Raw genomic sequence first — 18,601 nt, 5'->3', positions numbered from 1 at the left:
TCATCGGATTGTTTTATGACTGAGGAGTGATAATATGTGTGGAAACTTTCAAAACTGCAGAATGCACTTCTGATTGAAATAGTTGTTAAGCAGGCATCTGATTTATTGGTGCAGGGAGGGCTGTCGCCAGCATACTGGGGTGAAGTGCCATGCCTGGCCCATGGGCTGTGACTCTAACCCTTGCATGTCAGAATGTGAGTGCATTCGTGAATGTATTACACAGCTAGCCTTGAATCTTCTCTGATTCATTTTTTAAAATCATAAAAGATACAATTCAGAAATGCCTTTATTCTTTTTCTTTTTTGAGATGTAGTCTTGCTCCATCTCCCAGGCTAGAGTGCAGTGGTGTGATCTCGACTCACTGCAACCTCTGCCTCCCGGGTTCAAGCGATTCTCCTGCCTCAGCCTCCCGAATAGCTGGGATTACAGGTGTGTGCCACCATACCTGGCTAATTCTTGTATTTTTAGTAGAGACGGGGTTTCGCCAGGCTGGTCTCCAACTCCTGACCTCAAGTGATCTGCCCACCTTGGCCTCCCAAAGTACTGGGATTACAGGTGTGAGCCACTGTGCCCGGCCCTGGAAATGCCTCTATTCTTTATTATTATATTCTTTATCTTTTATTATTATTAAGTTACCTAAAAAACATTTGTATTCATTGCTTCCGGGTAACAAAAAACCTTGCTTCAGCTAATTGTGCAAAAATGAGAATTTATTAGCTATGAAATCGAAGAGTTGAAAGTGGCTTCAGGAATGGTGAGATCCATATGCCGAAATGAAACTTTCAGCCACCTGTCTCCATGTCTCAGCTCTGCTTCTCCATGCTGGCTTTGCTCTCAGGCAAATTCCTCCTGTGTGGTGGCGGGAAGCTCCAGGATTACCTTCTACCTTCCTAACCATCCTGTGGAAAGAGAAAGCTGCTTTCTGAATTAGTCTAGAAGAGTCTAGAAAAGATTGACTCTAGATGGACTGAGCTTGTCAAGTCTGGGTTGCATGCCCTGCAGTTATAACAGGGCCAACCTCCCTTCTCCCCCTGTCCCCCTCCCCACATCCCACAGACCAAGAGTAGAGGAGGAGTGGTTAACTAGAGGAAAATTGGGATGCTGCTACCAGAAGAAGGAGGGATGAATTCTAGGCAGGCAGCGCCCAGGTACCACTCATAGTAGGTCACCACACAGAGTGTGAGGACTGTCATATCACAGCCAAGTTGAATGCCAGGGCATTGCTCCACTCTGAAGAGAAATCCAGGGAGAATAAGGATTGAGGGAGCAGATCTGGATCCCAGTCCCACTTTTGGCAATTCCCAGCTCTGTGACTTTGAGAAAATGATACAGCATTCTGTGCTCAGGGCAATTCTCTGCTCTGTAGAGGATACCTGATTCTGCTTGGTGCCTTCCCATTTCAACCTCTGTCATCCCTCCACCAATTTCTCTCCTAGTTTTTGTTCAGTTTTCTTGATCTTTTACTATCCTGGTTTCCCTCCTGTGCTGGAAATGAAAGTGAGAAAACCTTGTTCCCCAGCAAGGTGAACCTGTAGTCACCTGGGTCTCTCATCCTTTTCCTTTCCCAGGTGAGAGCTTAGGGTGTCATCTCCTGGGACGTGCTGGGAGTATTTTATGTATATAGCATCATCCTGTTTCTAAGCAGACAGCTCTTGGTGATCAGCCTTAAGTGGACTTTTATCAACTTGTTGAATAATGTGCATAGATACAGCCACCTCTGCCATTTCAGGATCTCTCAGGAACCAAGAACTTTTACACTTGAGCTTGCTATGTGTCAGGAAGAGGAAGGTCAAGAGTTGAGCTGTTCTCAGGCGGCTTAGCCCTCTGTGTTTCCCCTGAAAGTCTGTTCCCACAAATCTCATTGATCCTTTCTAGATCTCAAGCCCTGATTATTCTTTCAGACTTTGTTCTGCTTTCATAATTCATTCAGGCATTCTGTTTCATTTCCTCTCTTGGTGGATTATTCCAAAGGAGCTTGTCCACTGCCAGTTTCTCCTATGCTTCCATCCCTGCCCCCGGCTACTGTCCTTGTTTGGTCAGTTTTCCCTATTCAGGGTCAAAGTGGAATAGGTTATTTTTGTTTGCTTGTTTCTTGAGACAGGGTCTCACCCTGTTGCCCAGGCTGGAGTGCAGTGGCATGATCATGGCTCACTGCAGCCTTGACCTCCTGGCCTTAAGCAATCCTCACACCCCAGCCTCCCAAAGTGCTGGGATTACAGGCATGAGCCCCTGTGCCTAGCTGGAATTGGTTATTTTTTTTAGCTCAGCCTCACAAAACCTCCCTAGAATCCCTGGACACATGAGCACCTAAGAAGAAAGTGGGGCCACTTATTAAAATGTCCACAGAGGGCCAGGGCTCCTCACATAACCTATCATTCTCTGCAGGCAGGAGCTCTGATTCTGTCTCACACTCTGGCCTCATGTCTTGGTGTCCCATCCCCTACCTCTGCACTATTCCTGGCTTCTTTTCACTTGTGCTTTCCTTAAACCACATAGACCTAAGTGGCTCTAGTTCCCTCGGAAGCCGTTTGACACAGACACATGAGCACAAGACAGACCACGCTCCATCTCTCTGCAGGAACCATGTCTTATCTTGGCCCATGTCACATGACCCAGAGCCAACAGAGGCTTCATTCTCATCCCCATGAACCAGGAAGCTTGGCCACCACCCCACATCCTCCCTCAAGATCCTAGCATCTTATTTTCCCCTTCTCTCTATCTCCAATCTGCACTCTCCTCCAAGACCAAGATTTCCTAGCCTTCCATTCACTGTTTCTCTCCCGCATGCATGTGCTTTTTCTTTATATGGTGAGATTGGGAGAGAAACCCCTCTGTGCTGAATTTAATTGCATCATTTAACCTTCAGCTTTGTTGGAAGCTGAACAAATGTTTCTTATGATTAGGCATAACTGAAGCCTGTCAGTAACACTATGAACCTGTGATCAGTTAAGCAGCTGACCAATCGTTACCTCCTCCTCCTTGCTCTTGTTACCCAATAAATAAGGGGGGCTGCCTTTGCTCACTAGAAGCAGGGAGCTCTCTTCTTCCCCATGCTAGCCTTTACTTAAAGCAGTTTCTTTTTTTCCTTGGTTTTCATTTCTACGTTCCTCCCTTCCTTCCGTCTTGTAAGGACGGTCTCGAGCAGTAACAGTGGTAACTGCTGTAATGACAGTCTCGAGCAGTCAGAGTAGTAACTGCTATAGTGACGGTCTCAAGTAGTAACCTTGGAAGTCAGCCACAATGCTTCTCTTGAATGTTCACGACAATCTGAATTCAGTTAAGAAAGGCAAGGAGTGGGGAGGTGGGGCACTCCTTTACCCCTGGAGTCCTGGGGAGAGTGTCTGTCCTGGATACATCTGGCACTTGTGCCAATCTGCTAGGTTCCTGTGAGTGTCTCAGGTGCTTCTTTGAACTCCCTTTCCTCTGGGCAGGTCGTGCATGCCTGGGTCACTCCCCACCGCTCATTACCTAGGGTCAGTCTGCAGGGCTGCAGGGCTGGGGTGGGGAGAAGAGCTGGTGGGAAGGCTGGTGAGCCTTCTTGCAGAAAGAGCTGGATTTACGCCATCACTTTGAAGAGGACCTTGGCAGCTTCTACTGAAATGCAGAATGCACATGCCGTGCCACCCAGTGGAAGAACTCTTCCATGTGTGTGCGAAGAGACACACACAGGGATGTTCAAAGCAGCATTGTCATGCTGGCAAAGAATGGGAAGTGATTTAAATGTCTATCAATAGTAGAATGGAAAAAATAAAACTCGTCTTATTAATATGAACAGACAAAAGAAATCAATGAGATATGTAAGGTTTAGTGATGGAGGCCAGATAGCAAAGGGGTGATTTGGGGTAGAAAGTAGCTAGTTGCAGAATGACTTGTACTATAGGTATTTATGGATATTTGAAAAGACGCAAAAGAATACTAAACAGTGTTTAGGTGCAAAGTATATTTGCAAGGTACAATTTAAAATCATGGACAGGAAGGATGCACTTAAAGTCCAATATGATGCTGCCTCTGATGAAGAAGGTAGGAGATTCAGTGAGGGAGAAGCATAATGGGAACATCAACCACAAAAATCCAAAGAAATACGACTCAGTGTTGGCTGGTGTGGTGGCTCACGCCTGTAATCTGAACGCTTCGGGAGGCCGGGTGGGCTGATCAACTTGAGGAGGTCAGGAGTTTGAGACCAGCCTGGCCAACATGGTGAAACCCCATTTCTACTAAAAATACAAAAATTAGCCAGGTGTGATGGTGTACACTTGTAATCCCAGCTACTCAGGAGGTTGAAGAGGGAGGATCACTTGAACCCAGGAGGCGGAGGTTGCAGTGAGCTGAGATCATGCCACTGCACCCCAGCCTGGAAAACAGAACGAGACACTCTAAATAAATGTCTCACAAAACTCAATAGTAAAACAAAAAAACAACCAAGCAATTCAATTAGAAAATGGGCAAAAGGCTAATCTTTAGAACAAGGACGAGCATAAAGCAATGAATATACAGGCTTGTGCAGAGCAATTACATTATGTCCATCTCAGCTTCAAACTGGCTTTAAGCTAAGGAAGGAGAATATTTGGTTTTCAAATCTAAAAATCCCCAGAGTAGATCTGCTTTAGGTCATCAAATGCCTGAATGTGTGGTTTCTCTCTGTTTCACCTTCCTTTAAGTTGACTTCAGGCTTAGGCAGCTTCTCTTCACAATGGCCCCCAGAAGAGAGGGACAAGCCTTCAAGTTCAAGATCAGTAGAAGAGAGGTTCTTTCTCCTGGTAGTTAAAAGAGAAGGGCTGGCCAGGTGCGGTGGTTCATGCCTGTAATCCCAGCACTTTGGGAGGCCAAGGTGGGTGGATCATGAGGTCAAGAGATCAAGACCATCCTGGCCAACATGGTGAATCCCTGTCTCTACTAAAAATACAAAAATTAGCTGGCGGGGTGGTGTGCGCCTCTAGTCCCAGCTACTCAGGAGGCTGAGGCAGGAGAGTTGCTTGAACCCGGGAGGCAGAGGTTGCAGTGAGCCGAGATTAATGCCACTGCACTCCAGCCTGGCGAGACTCTGTCTCAAAAAAAAAAAAATCCAGAGTGGGTGGGCTGGATCCACAGTGGGTGCACTCTGTCACCCAGGCTGGAGTGCAGTGGCATGATCTTGGCTCACTGTAACCTCCACCTCCTGTGTTCAAGTGATTCTTCTGCCTCAGCCTCTCAAGTAGCTGGGATTACAGGTGTGCACCACCACATCCCAGCTAATTTTTGTATTTTTAGTAGAGACGGGGTTTTGCCATGTTAGCCTGGCTGGTCTCGAACTCCTGACCTCAACTGATTCGCCTGCCTCAGCCTTCCCATGTGCTGGGATTACAGATGTGAGCCACCACGCCCAGCCTGGGTTCATCTTTCGTTGGTCTGGATTGAGTCATGCACCCAAGTGTGAACCATCACTGTGGTCAGAGGATGAACTGCAGATGATCAGGGTCCTGGTTTCACACCTGCCCCTGGAGCACGAGCTGGGGTTGAAGTCAGCTCCACCAAACCACATGGCAGAGGGCAAGGGAGGGATGCTGCTAAGAAGGCCAAACCAACCGGTGCCACCTCTGATCGCTGGTTCATTTTTGAAAAGAGACTGTAGAGCATGTTATGATAAACTTGCAGTCCTCAGGGTCCAACAATCAGTACACTCTTCCACCCCTTCCTCTTGTGTTTTTTGTTTGTTTGTTTGTTTGTTTTAGACAGAGTGTCTGCTCTTGTTGCCCAGGTTGGAGTGCAACGGCATGATTTTGGCTCACTACAGCCTCCGCCTCTTGGAGTCAAGTGATTCTCCTGTCTCAGCCTCCCAAGTAGCTGGGATTACAGCTGCACACCACCACGCCCAGCTAATTTTTATATTTTTAGTAGAGATAGGGTTTTGCCATGTTGGCCAGGCTGGTCTTGAACTCCTGGCCTCAGGTGATCCGCCTGCCTCAGCCTCCCAAAGTGCTGGAATTACAGGCATGAGCCACCGTGCCCGGCACGCCCCTCCCTCTTATCACTGTGTCCCACCCCTAGGAGCAGGACTTCCCCAAGGTCATTGAGAGTAACATTGTAAATGGTGGCATCTTGAGCCCATCTTTAGGAGAAAGGTCTCCCATAAGTTTACAGAAATCAAGTGACCTAACTTCACATCACAGTCCCTTTCCGGTGGACACTCACTCTCCCCACCATTAACCTGAAAACCAGAGAGGGCTGAAGGGAGCCTTGCCGGTAACCTTCAAACTTCCATTCCTCGCTTAACACAATGCCTCAGGAACCATTTATTTCCTGGGAGGTGCAACGGAACTACTTGAATCGCCCTAGCTTATATTAACTAGATGCTATCAAGTAGTCTAACAGTAAAATTGAGGCTTTCACAAAGGCTTTGTGAATTCCCCCATTCAAATAAAACACACTAAGCCTGTTCATAACTTTTGCCCTGAAAACCTTTCTTTAATCTTTGCTGACAAGAATTAAATGTGCACTTTCCCCAGGATGATGTAGGACAAATATAATTAGTATTACACTTTCCTTCTCCCCCAGTTCCTATAGCCTCTAAGATTGGAAATCTTACATATAGTTTGGGTTAATATTCCACCTAATTGTAGATGAAGTTATCCTTCCCCATAAAACAAGAAGAAAAACTCCAATTTAAAGAATCTTTAGATCCGGCGCGGTGGCTCGCGCCTGTAATTCCAGCACTTTGAAAGGCTGAGGTGGGTGAATCACTTGAGGCCAGGAGTTCAAGACCAGCCTGGCCAACATGGTGAAACCCCATCTCTACTAAAAATACAAACATTTGCCAGGTGTGTTGGCACACGCCTGTAATCCCAGCTACTTGGGAAGCTGAGGCATGAGAATTGCTTGAGCCTGAGAGGCGGAGGTTGCAGTGAGGCAAGATCATGCCACTGCACTGCAGCAGCCTGGGTTATAGAGCGAGACTCCGTCTCAAAAAAAAAAAAAAAGAATCTTTAGAACAGGAACTAACGTAACATGGTGAATACAGGTCTGTGCAGTGCAATTACATCCCATCCATCTAAGCCAGCTTTGTTACTTCATCTCCTCATTGAATAGTTCTGGTTGTTAGGTCTCATATTTAATACCTCAACAAGCTTTGCATTTTACCAGGCAGACTTTAAACTCACTTTGAGAGCTAAAGTGGCATTAGATTTCATGAAATTTCGAATCATTAAACACACATCAGGTAGCAGAAGGTTTCATATGTGCACAATTGCACTTAGCAGAGTAAGCCTGTCTGTCATCTCACGAGGTCAGCAATTCTCAAACTTGTGGATCTCAGGGCCGGTTTATACTCTTGGAAATTACTGAAGGGATGGATGTGGTGGCTCACCCCTCTAATCCCAACACTTTGGGAGGCTGAGGCAGGTGGATTGCTTTAAGCTTAGGAGTTTGAGACCAGCCCCGGGCAACATGGCAAAACCCCATCTCCTCAAAAAATATAAGAATTAGCTGAGCATGGTGGCATGCACCTGTAGTCCCAGCTACTCGGGAGGCTAAAGTGGGAGGATCACTTGAGCCTGGGAAGACGAGGCTGTAGTGAGTTGTGTTCATGCCACTGCACTCACCCTGGGTGACAGAGTGAGACACTGTCTCAAAAAAAAAAAAAAAAAAAGAAAAGAAAAGAAAAAAAGAAAATTCCTGCCAGGCATGGTGGCTCATATCTGTAATCCCAGGACTTTGGGAGACTGAGGTGGGCAGATCATGAGGTCAGGAGTGCGAGACCAGCCTGACCAACATGGTGAAACCCTGTCTCTACTAAAAATACAAAAATTAGCCGGGCATGGTGGCGTGCGCATGTAATCTCAGCTACTTGGGAGGCTGAGGCAGGAGAATCGCTTGAAGCCAGGAGGCAGAGGTTGTGGTGAGCTGAGATCACACCACTGCACTCCAGCCTTGGCAACAAGAGTGAAACTGTGTATCAAAAAACAAAAAAAAAACAACAAAAAAAAAACAAAGTTAAAACAGAAAAATTTAAAAATGTGTATTAACTTATCTTATAATAATAATAACCATAAAACCATTACATGTTAATTAAATGACGTGTTCCTAGAAAAAACAACTATATCTTCAAAAAATTCGTGACAGTGGCATTGTTTTACATTTTTGCAGATCTCTTTAATGCCTGGCTTAATGGAAGACAGCTGTATTTTCCTATCTGGTCTGCATTCATTCCGTCATGATACCACGTCACGTAGCTCTCAAAACCTCCACTGTGCACATTATTTGTGAGCTAATGAAGGTGAAGAGAGCAATCAGCATCTTAATAGCATTATGAATAGTTTTGACCTCACAGACAGTGCTTTGAGAACTGCTGCCCTAGATTCACATAGTTTGAAGCCACTTGGGTTGGGTTTTCCTTGATGTGTGGTATTAAAGGGAAGAAGGAAGGGAGGGAGGGAGTAACTCATTGAGGAACTCCTAACATCTTACAATGTTTAAAATAACCACTAAATAATGGAAACAGAACATACAGTTTCCAAGTCAGTGGAGGAATAAATGAAATGAGAAAGAAAAGAAATAAACAAACTGAATCTCAAAAGAAGGCTAGAGAGAAGAAAAAAAGAAATATTAAAAGGTGAGGGATGGCTTGGAAAGGTGGCTCACACCTGTAATACCAGCACTTTGGGAGGCCGAGGTGGTTGGATCACCTAAGGTCAGGAGTTCAAGACCAGCCTGGTCAACATGGTGAAACCCTGTCTCTACTAAAAATGCAAAAATTAGCCAGGCATAGTGGCACACACCTGTAATCCCAGCTACCTGGGAGGCTGAGGCACAAGAATTGCTTGAACCCAGGAGGTGGAGGTTGCAGTGAGCTGAGATAATGCCGTTGACTCCAGCCTGGACAACAGAGTGAGACTGTGTCTGAAAATAAAATAAAACAAAATAAAATAAAATATGAGGGAAATCAAAAGCACAAAATAATATGGTAGACGTTTCGCTTTTTCCTAAATAGGTGTGTTCACTCTGATATTTGTGATAGTTTATTTGGCCTGTACACTTATTATTTGGCCATGCATGGTGATACGGTTTGGCTGTGTCCCCACCTAAATCTCATCTTGAATTGCAGTTCCCATAATCCCAAGTGTCACGGTAGGAACCAGGTGGGAGGTAATTGAATCATGGGGTGGTTACCCTCATGCTGTTCTCCTGATAGTGAGTGAGTTCTCATGAGATCTAATGGTTTTATCAGATGGCTTCTCCCATTTTGCTCTGCACTTCTTGCTGCTGCCGTATGAAGAAGGACCTGTTTGCTTTCCCTTCCACCATGATTCTATGTTTTCTGAGGCTTGCCCAGCCCTGTGGAACTGTGAGTCAATTAAACCTCTTTTCTTTGTAAATTACCCAGTCTCGGTTATGTCTTTACTGGCAGCGTGAGAATGGACTAATACACATGGTATGCATGTATATTTCAATATATTTGCACATACTTCACTAAAAGTATTTAAAATAAGATGACAGAGATAAATTCAAATATATTGGAAATTATTATTTTATAACTATAAATGGACAAAATGATACAGTTAAAAGACAAATATTGTCCAGTCGTCAGACCAGATTACAAAAAAATTCAACCACTCTATACACTGCTTAGGAAAAGCACATTTAAAACATAAAGATATAGCAAGGTTGAATGTAGAAGGATGGACAGAGATGGACTAGGCAAATAATAAGCAAAAACCAAGTTGATGTGGCTCTGTTAATATCAGACAAAATCAACGTTAAGGCAGAAAGAATTTTGAAAATTTCAATTCACCAGGGAGACAGAACTACAAGGAGAAATAGACAAATTTACCATGATAGAAGGAGCATGTAACGCACCTCTTCATATAACTGATAGATTAAATAGATGAAAATGTATATAAAGGTTATGAAGATTTGAACATCATAAATTAACAAGTTTGATCTAAGGTATATACAGAGAATATGGCACCCAACAATTGCAGAATCTATCTTCTTTTCATTACTGGAATACTAGAATACTGTTTATATTCTAAGCCAAAAAACAATTCTCAGCAAATTTCAAAGAACTGATACCATTGAAACAACACTCTCTAGTTAGAAATGAATAACAAAAGGATAAAGGGGGAAAAAATTCTGTATTTGAAAATTAAGATACATTTCCAAAGTCAAGAGTCAAAGAAAAAAATCACATGGAATTTGGAGCCTATTTAGAACTCAAAATAATGAGAACGCTGCAAATCAAAACTTGTGACTTCCCACTAAAGCTGTTTGTAGAGGGAAATCTATCCAACACACTAAATGCTTACATTAGCAAAGAAGAAAGGCTAAAATGAACGAGTATCCAAGTTAACATGTTAGAAAAGGAGCAACAGAGAAGACTCAATAAAGTAGAAGGAAGGAAACAATAAAGATAAGATTAGAAATTAATGCAACAAGAAAACAAAGATAAATGCTGGAGAGGATCTTGGTTTTCTGAAAAGACAAATTAATGGACCTCTTGGCAAGACTGAGAAAGGAAAAAAGAAGGCACAAACACAGTAGGATGTAACCACTAAAAAGTATCATGACCTGTTTCTTCCCACCACGTGGACTCTGCTCCAAAGGACTGTTTCTTTTCTTGCCCGGTTTGTCCACCTGTGCCAGCCACTGCTTTGTTTCGGGTGCTGGTCCTTTGAGTCCACATGCAGGCACCTGCCTTGCTCCCCAGACTTGCCTGTGCTGGGTTATTCAGACCCAGCATGAAGAACCCCCCTTTCTGAATCGGGGCCAAGGATAGAATTAAGAGCTCTGCAGCAGATAAGTGAATGCTACTGTCTTCTAGATACAGAGTAGGGAAGATGAAGAATTCCAAGACTCTGATATTACAGGATAAAAAGGCTTGTGGCTTACCATGAGGCAGTACCAGCCATAATGAAGAAAATGTCATGGGCTGGGTGTGGTGGCTGATGCTTGCAATCTCAGCACTTGGGGAGGCCCAGGAGGGAAGATCACTTGAAGGCAGAAGTTGTTGAACATCCTGGCCAACATAGTGAAACCCTGTCCTCTATAAAAAATAAACAATTAGTCGGCCATGTTGGCGTGCACCTGGAGTCCCAGCTACTCAGGAGGCTGAGGCAGGAGGATGGATTGAACCCATGAGTTAGAAGCTGCAGTGTGATATGATCACACCACTGCATTCCAGCCTGGGAGACAGAGGGAAACCCTGTCTCTAAAACAAACAAACAAACAAACAAAACAAAACAAAACAAAAGGAAAGAAAAGAAAATGGAAAATATCATAGACCCCAAGGAACAAAATGAAAACACTCACTCAATGGCTGAGTTGGGTTTGAGCTATCTACTACTCTCCTTGACCTCTGAAACTGGGCACAGGAGAACTCACCTTTGTTCTGTTTCATTGTTCCTCTTTTTGAGCCCTCCTTCCCCAAAAGGTTACCCCAAGCTGGTGCCTCTAATCTCCTGTGAAGGTGACATTGGCCATCCCTAAGATCCGCATCTTCTCTCTGCAGCTGGCTCTCCAGAGCTTTCACCACCACCTAGACAGTGAGACCCCTGCCATGCTGCCACCTCTGTGGCCCTCTGTCAAAGGCTTTGTGCACGGTGGAGGAAAAGAAACAGAAAATCAAGGGGTTAGGCTGGGCATGGTGGCTCACGCCTGTAATCGCAACACTTTGGGAGGACAGTGTGGGCAGATCACTTGCGGTCAGGAGTTTGAGACCAGCCTGAGTAGAGGTTGAAACCTCGTCTCTACTAAAAATACAAAAATTAGCCGGGTATGGTGGTGGATGCCTGTAATCCCAGCTACCCGGGAGACTGAGGCAGGAGAATAGCTTGAACCTGGGAGGCGGAGGTTGCAGTGAGCCAAGATCACACCACTGCACTCCAGCCTGGGTGACAGAGCGAGACTCCATCTCAAAAACGAAACAAAACAAAACAAAACAAAATAAAAACAAAAACAAAGAAAGTCAAGGGGTCAATGCAGCATCGAGAGCACTGAACAACACTGCGCCTGCCTACCAATTTGACTCTTCCACTGGGGGAACCCACCATGGGAGACAAAGCATAGTGTCCAAACAGACCTGGAAGTTGAAGAGGGTCATGGCAGCCAGTCTCCTGGCTCTTCAGCACCTCCAGGTCACCACTTAGGGCCAGGAGAGCATGATCTGCACAAAGTGCCAGTGGCAGAAGGTGGTGACCGCCATGGGGGTGAAGAAGAGCTCCAAGCACAGCTCCAGCTGCAGCACCACAGCCAGCTGCTCTTGGGGGAAGTTCTCATAGCAGATATGGAGCCCTCTGGCATATCTCATCGTCTTCTTGGTAAAAACTAAACAATGAGCCAGGCATGGTGGCTCATGCCTCCCAGCACTTTGGGAGGCTGAGGCAGGCAGATCACTTTAGGTCAGGAGTTCAAGACCAACCTGGCTAACATGGTGAAATCCCAACTCTACTAAAAATACAAAAATTAGTCAGGAGTGGTGGCACATGCCTGTAGTCTCAGCTACTCGGGAGGCTGAGGTAGGAGAATCACTTGAACCTGGGAGACAGAGGTTGCAGTGAGCCAAGATAGTGCCACTGCACTCCAGCCTGGGCGACACAGCAAGACTCCATCTCAAGAAAAAAAAAAAGAAAGAGTAAGCTTAAATCTCCTCGAAGTGATCATTGAAAGGTAAACATTTAAAATAAAACTTGTGGCTGGGAGCAGTGGCTCACACCTGTAATTCCAACACTTTGGGAAGCCAAGACAGGAGGATTGCTTGAGTCAAGGAGTTCAAGACAGCCTGGGCAACACAGTGAGAGCCTTTCTTTACAAAATGTTAAAAAATTAGCTGGGCGTGGTGGTGTCTGTAGTCCTGGTTACTCTGGAGGCTGAGGCAGGAGGATCACTTGAGCCCAGGGGCTTCAAGGTTACAGTGAACCATGGTGGCACCACTGCAATCCAGCCTGGGTGACAGAACAAGACCCTGTCTCAAAAAAAAAAAAAAGTTTAAAGATGAATAAAATAATGAGGCCTTAACCTGTGATGGATAACATATTGCCGCTGGCCCATCTGTACATCTCATTCTGCATTTGGGAATTTCAGAAGTAGAGGACCAGATGCATGGGAGTGGCCCTGCCGCCGTGGGGCTGAGCTCTACGCTTTCCTCCTGCTCCTCCTCGCCAGGCCCTGACCATCTCTCCACTGACTTGTCCTGGCCCCTTTTCCATTTCTGTGGCCTCTTCCCTCTCCTCCTTGGAGAGTACCCCTGTCCTCCGCTCCCTGCGTGCTCTCCTTCCATCCCGTCTCTCCCTGGGGTTATGATCCCAGCAACCTCTTCCCTGAGCCCAGGTGAGGTCAGGTCCCTTGCCTTTTCCTGCAGGTAGATGGATGGGTTTTCAAAGATGTCTGGTTTCAGAAGCAGGTGGCATCTGGTCTAACTGGACCCCCTTTTCCTTTTCCACCAACGGCAGGCTTTTTGTACCTGGAAGAGTCATGTGGTCAAAAAGAGGAAAGTCAGTGGTGGTTGAGCTCTTTCTAAAGCCGCATGACCTTCTGGGTCTCCCACCAGATTTTGTCCCCAACAGACTTATTTCACCCAGAGTCCAATTTTTTTTTTGAGACAGAGTCTTGCTCTATCGCCCAGGCTGGAGTTCAGTGGTGCGATCTCAGCTCACTGCAACCTCTGCCTCCCTAGTTTAAGTGATTCTCCTAACCCCAGCCTTCCGAGTAATGGGATTACAGGTGTGCACCGCTGCGCCCGACTAATTTTTGTATTTTTTGTAGACGGGGTTTCACCATGTTGGCCAGGCTAGTCTCGAACTCCTAACCTCAAGTGATCCACCTGCCTTGCCTCCCAAAGTGCTGGGATTACAGGTGTGAGCCACTGTGCTCAGCCCAGAATCCAAATTTGAACAGTTTTTTCAGGCTTCCTCCTCCCCCTGCATTCTAAGAGGTTGCATTCTGTTTCCTGCCCATGGGCAATTATCCCACACGACTACACACACATCCATCTCTCACTTCCACTTTCTTTCTTTCTTTCTTTTTCTTTCTTTCTTTTTTTTGTTGTTGTTGTTTTGAGACAGGGTCCCACTCTGTTGCCCAGGCTACAGTTCAGTGGTGCAATCACAGCACACTGCAGCCTTCACCTTTCAGGCTCAAGCGATCCTCACACCTCAGCCTCCCGAAAAGCTGGGCCACAGGTGCACGCCACTGCATCTGGCTAATTTTTTGTATTTTTGGCAGAGACGGGGTTTCACCATGTTGCCGAGGCTGTTGTCGAACTCTTGAGCTCAGGCAATCCACCCGCTTTGGCCTCCCAAAGTGCTAGGACTACAGATGTGAGCCACCATGCCCAGCCCCAAGTTTGTTTTTAGAAAAAAAAACCTAGCACTGACCCTTGCCTATAACGGACACTCAAACCCTTGTGGAATGTAAGCATGGAGGTTGGATGTGCCTGTGAGTGCTTGCTAGCTGATGACACAAGCAAAAAATGTGTCAGAACCTGCGCCTTTTGTCTTCTGTCCTTTATCTGCATTCTGTTGCCCGGGTTACTGGTATGGGGACATCTTTGGTGCTGAGGTCTAGGTTCCAATGAGTCAAAGGGAGAATTCAAACTAAGTTGTTTGGCAGCACCCCAAGACTGTGCTGTCCTCACGCACAGCTGTATCACGGGAGTGGGCGGTGCAACATCTCAAATCCAACTCAACTGAGCAATGGTTCAGGCTGAGTCACACCATGTATGAATGGGGGGGCGGGGGTATGTGGCTCCTCTCCAACAAGCCACAATGTCTGCTTCCCTGTCACAAAACACATGGAGCCCTTACTCTGTGTGAGGTACCGTTCTAGGAGCTGGAGACAAGAGTGACCAGGATGGACAGAAAACAAGTAGACAAACCAACAAGGCAATTTTCCAGGAAGAACGGAACTAGGCCAGGCAAGGTGGCTCATGTCTGTGATCTCAACGCTTTGGGAGGCCCAGGCAGGAGGACTGCTTGAGACCAGAAGTTCAAAACCAGCCTGGTCAACATAGCGATACCCCGTCTCTACAAAAAATGAAATAAAAAGTCAGGCATGGTGGCTCACACCTATAATCCCAGCTACTTAGGAGGCTGAGGCAGGAGGAGGATTGCTTAAGGCTGGGTGTTTGAGACCAGCCTGGGCAACGTAGTGAGACCCCCTGTCTCTACAAAAAAGGAAGCTGAGGTGGGAGAATCATTTGAGCCCATGAGTTTGAGACCAGCCTGGGCAGTACAGCAAGAGCCCTGTCTCTACAAAATGAAAATTAAAAAGCTGGGTGTGATGGCATGTGCCCGCAGTCCCAGTTACTTGGGAGGAGGAGGCAGGAGGATCCCTTTAGCCCGGAGGTAGAGGCTGCAGTGAGCTACAATTGCACAACTGCACTCCAGCCCAGGCTACTGACTGTCTCAAAAAATAAAAATAAAAATTAAAAATTAAAAAAAAGAGAAAAAAATGTAAAAAAGCAAACCTTTTTTTTTTCTTTGATAGAGTCACTGTCACCAGGCTGGAGTGCAGTGGTGCAATCTCGGCTCACTGCAACCTCCACCTCCTGGGTTTAAGCGATTTTCCTGCCTCAGCCTCCCGAGTAGCTGAGCCTACAGGTGGCTGCCACCATGCCTGGCTAATTTTTGTATTTTTAGAAGAGACAGGGTTTCGCTATGTTGGCCAGGCTGGTCTTGAACTCCTGACCTCAAGTGATCCACCTGCCACGGTCTACCAAAGTGCTGGGATTACAGGCGTGAGCCACCACGCCCAGCCGAGAAAACAAATTTTTTAAAAGGGAAAAGGGTATAGCCACCAGCCACAAGGCAACTGGATCTTTGAGCCACGCCCCCACCCACTCTTGGCATTATCCATCGCCTGAGATTTTGCCAGTCGCATGGATATCAAGTAGCATCTCCATGCCGTTTTAGTGCAGTCTCATTTTTCTGATTACTAATGGTTTGCACGTCTCTCAACAGAACGCAGGCTTCTTTGCTCATCATCATTGTGCTGGACTCGTGTCTCAGCAATCGCTGTTAATTGCAGCAACAGAGACCAACTCTGGCTTATTTAGGGATTTAATGATAAGATATTGGGTAGCTCAGAGATGTGCCAGGAAGGCTGGAAAACCAGGCTTCTAGAATCAAGGAAGCTGCACAGCCAGGGCCACATTAAAAGTCATGCCATTAACTCAGTCCAGGAAGGACGTGGGAGTCCCCCCGCTACCGCACACTAGGACCTAGAGCCACATTCTGTTTGCCACCACTACTGCCACTGCCAGAAATAATTTTCCACTTTTCCTCCTTTGTGCCATTAGCCTCAAATTCAGAATTTGGGGCAGGTGCACCTGATTGGCTAAACGCAGGCATCAGGGATGCTTGGAAAATAAGGTCCCTGCATCAGTAGCTTCTCTAGTGGGAGATGGGCTCTGCCTCCTCACAAGGCTCATACGTGGCCAGTTGCCTAAACACAGAAGGGGTTCAGAAGCCAGGAAACCAAAAGATGGCCACTGTCCCCTCAGGGCCTTTCAGAGGTCAGGACAGCCTACACCACTTCCATTTTTCATTTCCCAGTATATGAAAAAAATGATACAATACCAAAACCGTGAGATTTATGTATTTGTGTCCTCATTTGAGGTGACCAAAACCATGCTGTTGGCTAGTTGCAGTGGTTCACGCCTGTAATCCCAGTACTCTGGGAGGCCGAGGTGGGCGGATCACCTGAGGTCAGCAGTTCAAGACCAGCCTAGCCAAGATGGAAAACCCTGTCTCTACCAAAAATACAACAATTAGCCGGGAGTGGTGGCTCACACCTGTAATCTTAGCTACTTGGGAGGCTGACGCAGGAGAATTGCTTGAACCCGGGAGGCAGAGGTTGCAGTGATCGCGCCACTGCACTTCAGCCTGGGCGACAGAGCGGGACTCCATCAAAACAAAACAAAACAAAACAAAACAAAACCAAAAATAAAAAAACAATAACAGAGCAACATTCTTAATGTGAAATAAGTAATGTATTGTTCACAAAATAGTTTTAGGATGTTATTTGTTTGTTTGTTTTTGACAGAATTCAGCACAGTGTAGAGCCAGAAATAGGCCACAGGTTTAAAGTTGGGTGCTGTCAAGATAGCCCTGTGACTGTATGTTTACCTTCATTCAGTATTCATGACAGAAGAGTGATTATGAGGCCGGGGCCAGATGGCCCAGAACTGCGATTCAGCGTTGCTGTGAGTTCAGGACTTGTCCTTGGGCAGCAGCCCCTCCCAGCACAAGCAGCCTGGTCTCTTCTGCAGGCCCAGAGCTGCACTGGATGTCTGTCGTGCAGACGCTGAATGCCAAAGAGGTCAGTTACAGCACAGGACCCTCCTTCTTAGAGAAAACACTCCTGCTTTCAATGCCTGAGGCTTGGGAATGGTTTAAGCACCTCGCTCCTCCGCAGCCCCAGGGATGGGCACTTAGAAGCCTGAGCATGTTAAATCATTTATTTATTCCCATGATTCCAGCCACCCTCACAGTGACCCTGGAGGTCTCCAGGCAGCTTGAATCCCTGTGCTCCCTTATCTGCTCTCGCTTGGTCAGAATCAAGGTGCGGAATGGTTCCCCATTATTATTTCTCTAATTTTAAAAAGTTGCATTATAACGCATGAATATAGCCTTTAAAAAAACCCAACAGTACAGAAGTAAAATGTGAAATACCATTTCACTTCTCCCTTCCCAGAGGAAACCTCTATTTTGTTTATGTCCATATATGTGCGTATACAAATATTTGGTTTAAAAATGCATACATGGGGCCGGTTGTAGTGCCTCACACTTGTAATCCTAGCACTTTGGGAGACCAAGGCAGGCAGATCACTTGAGCCCAGGAGTTCGAGACCAGCCTGGCCAATATAGTGAAACCCCGTCTCCACTAAAAATACAAAAAATTAGCCAGTGTGGTGGTGCGCACCTGTAATCCCAGCTACTCGGGAGTCTGAGGCAGGAGAATTGCTTGAACCCAGGAGGCAGAGGTTGTAGTTAAGCCGAGATTGCACCATTGCACTCCAGCCTGGGTGACAGAGTGAGACTCCGTCTCAAAAAAAAAAAAAGCATAACTGGGGCTGGGCCCGGTGGCTCGCGCCTGTAATCTCAGCACTCTAGGAGGCTGAGGCAGGCGGATCACCTGAGGTCAGGAGTTTGAGACCAGCCTGGCCAACATGGTGAAACCCTGTCTCTACTCAAAATACAAAAATGAGCCAGGCATGGTAGCAGGCGTCTGTAGTCCCACTACTCGTGAGGCTGAGGCTGGAGAATCACTTGAACCCAGGAGGCGGAGTTTGCAGTGGGCCGAGATGGCACCACCGCACTCCAGCCTGGGTGACAGAGCAAGACGCCATCTCAAAAAAAAAAAAAAAAGAAAGAAAGCGTAAATGGAATCATACTGTATTTTTCTGAAATTTTATTTTTCACCTTACAATATGCCTTAGTGATCTTTTCATGGCAGCCTATACCAATCTAGAGTCTTTCTAACGGCTACATGGTATTTCATTTTAGGACTGTCTTACAATTTATGTAACCATTTAGGATTAATTTACATAGTTTATAGTTCTTTGGTACAACAAACAGTGCCTCTGCAAATTTATCTATTATCTATCTATCTATCTATCATCTATCTAGCTAGC

At 46.1% G+C, this 18,601-nt stretch overlaps 1 pseudogene; it reads right to left on the bottom strand.

Annotated features, from left to right (window-relative positions):
* Nucleotides 1-1,189: 1,189 nt before the first annotated feature.
* LOC116479559 (uncharacterized) lies at nt 1,190-12,270 on the bottom strand (annotated as a pseudogene).
* Nucleotides 12,271-18,601: the final 6,331 nt, after the last annotated feature.

This window comes from Hylobates moloch, unplaced genomic scaffold, assembly GCF_009828535.3.
Source record: "Hylobates moloch isolate HMO894 unplaced genomic scaffold, HMol_V3 SCAFFOLD_12, whole genome shotgun sequence".
Lineage (NCBI taxonomy): Eukaryota > Metazoa > Chordata > Mammalia > Primates > Hylobatidae > Hylobates > Hylobates moloch.
Note: the sequence above shows the minus strand (reverse complement) of the source record. Positions and strands in the feature narration are given on the sequence as shown.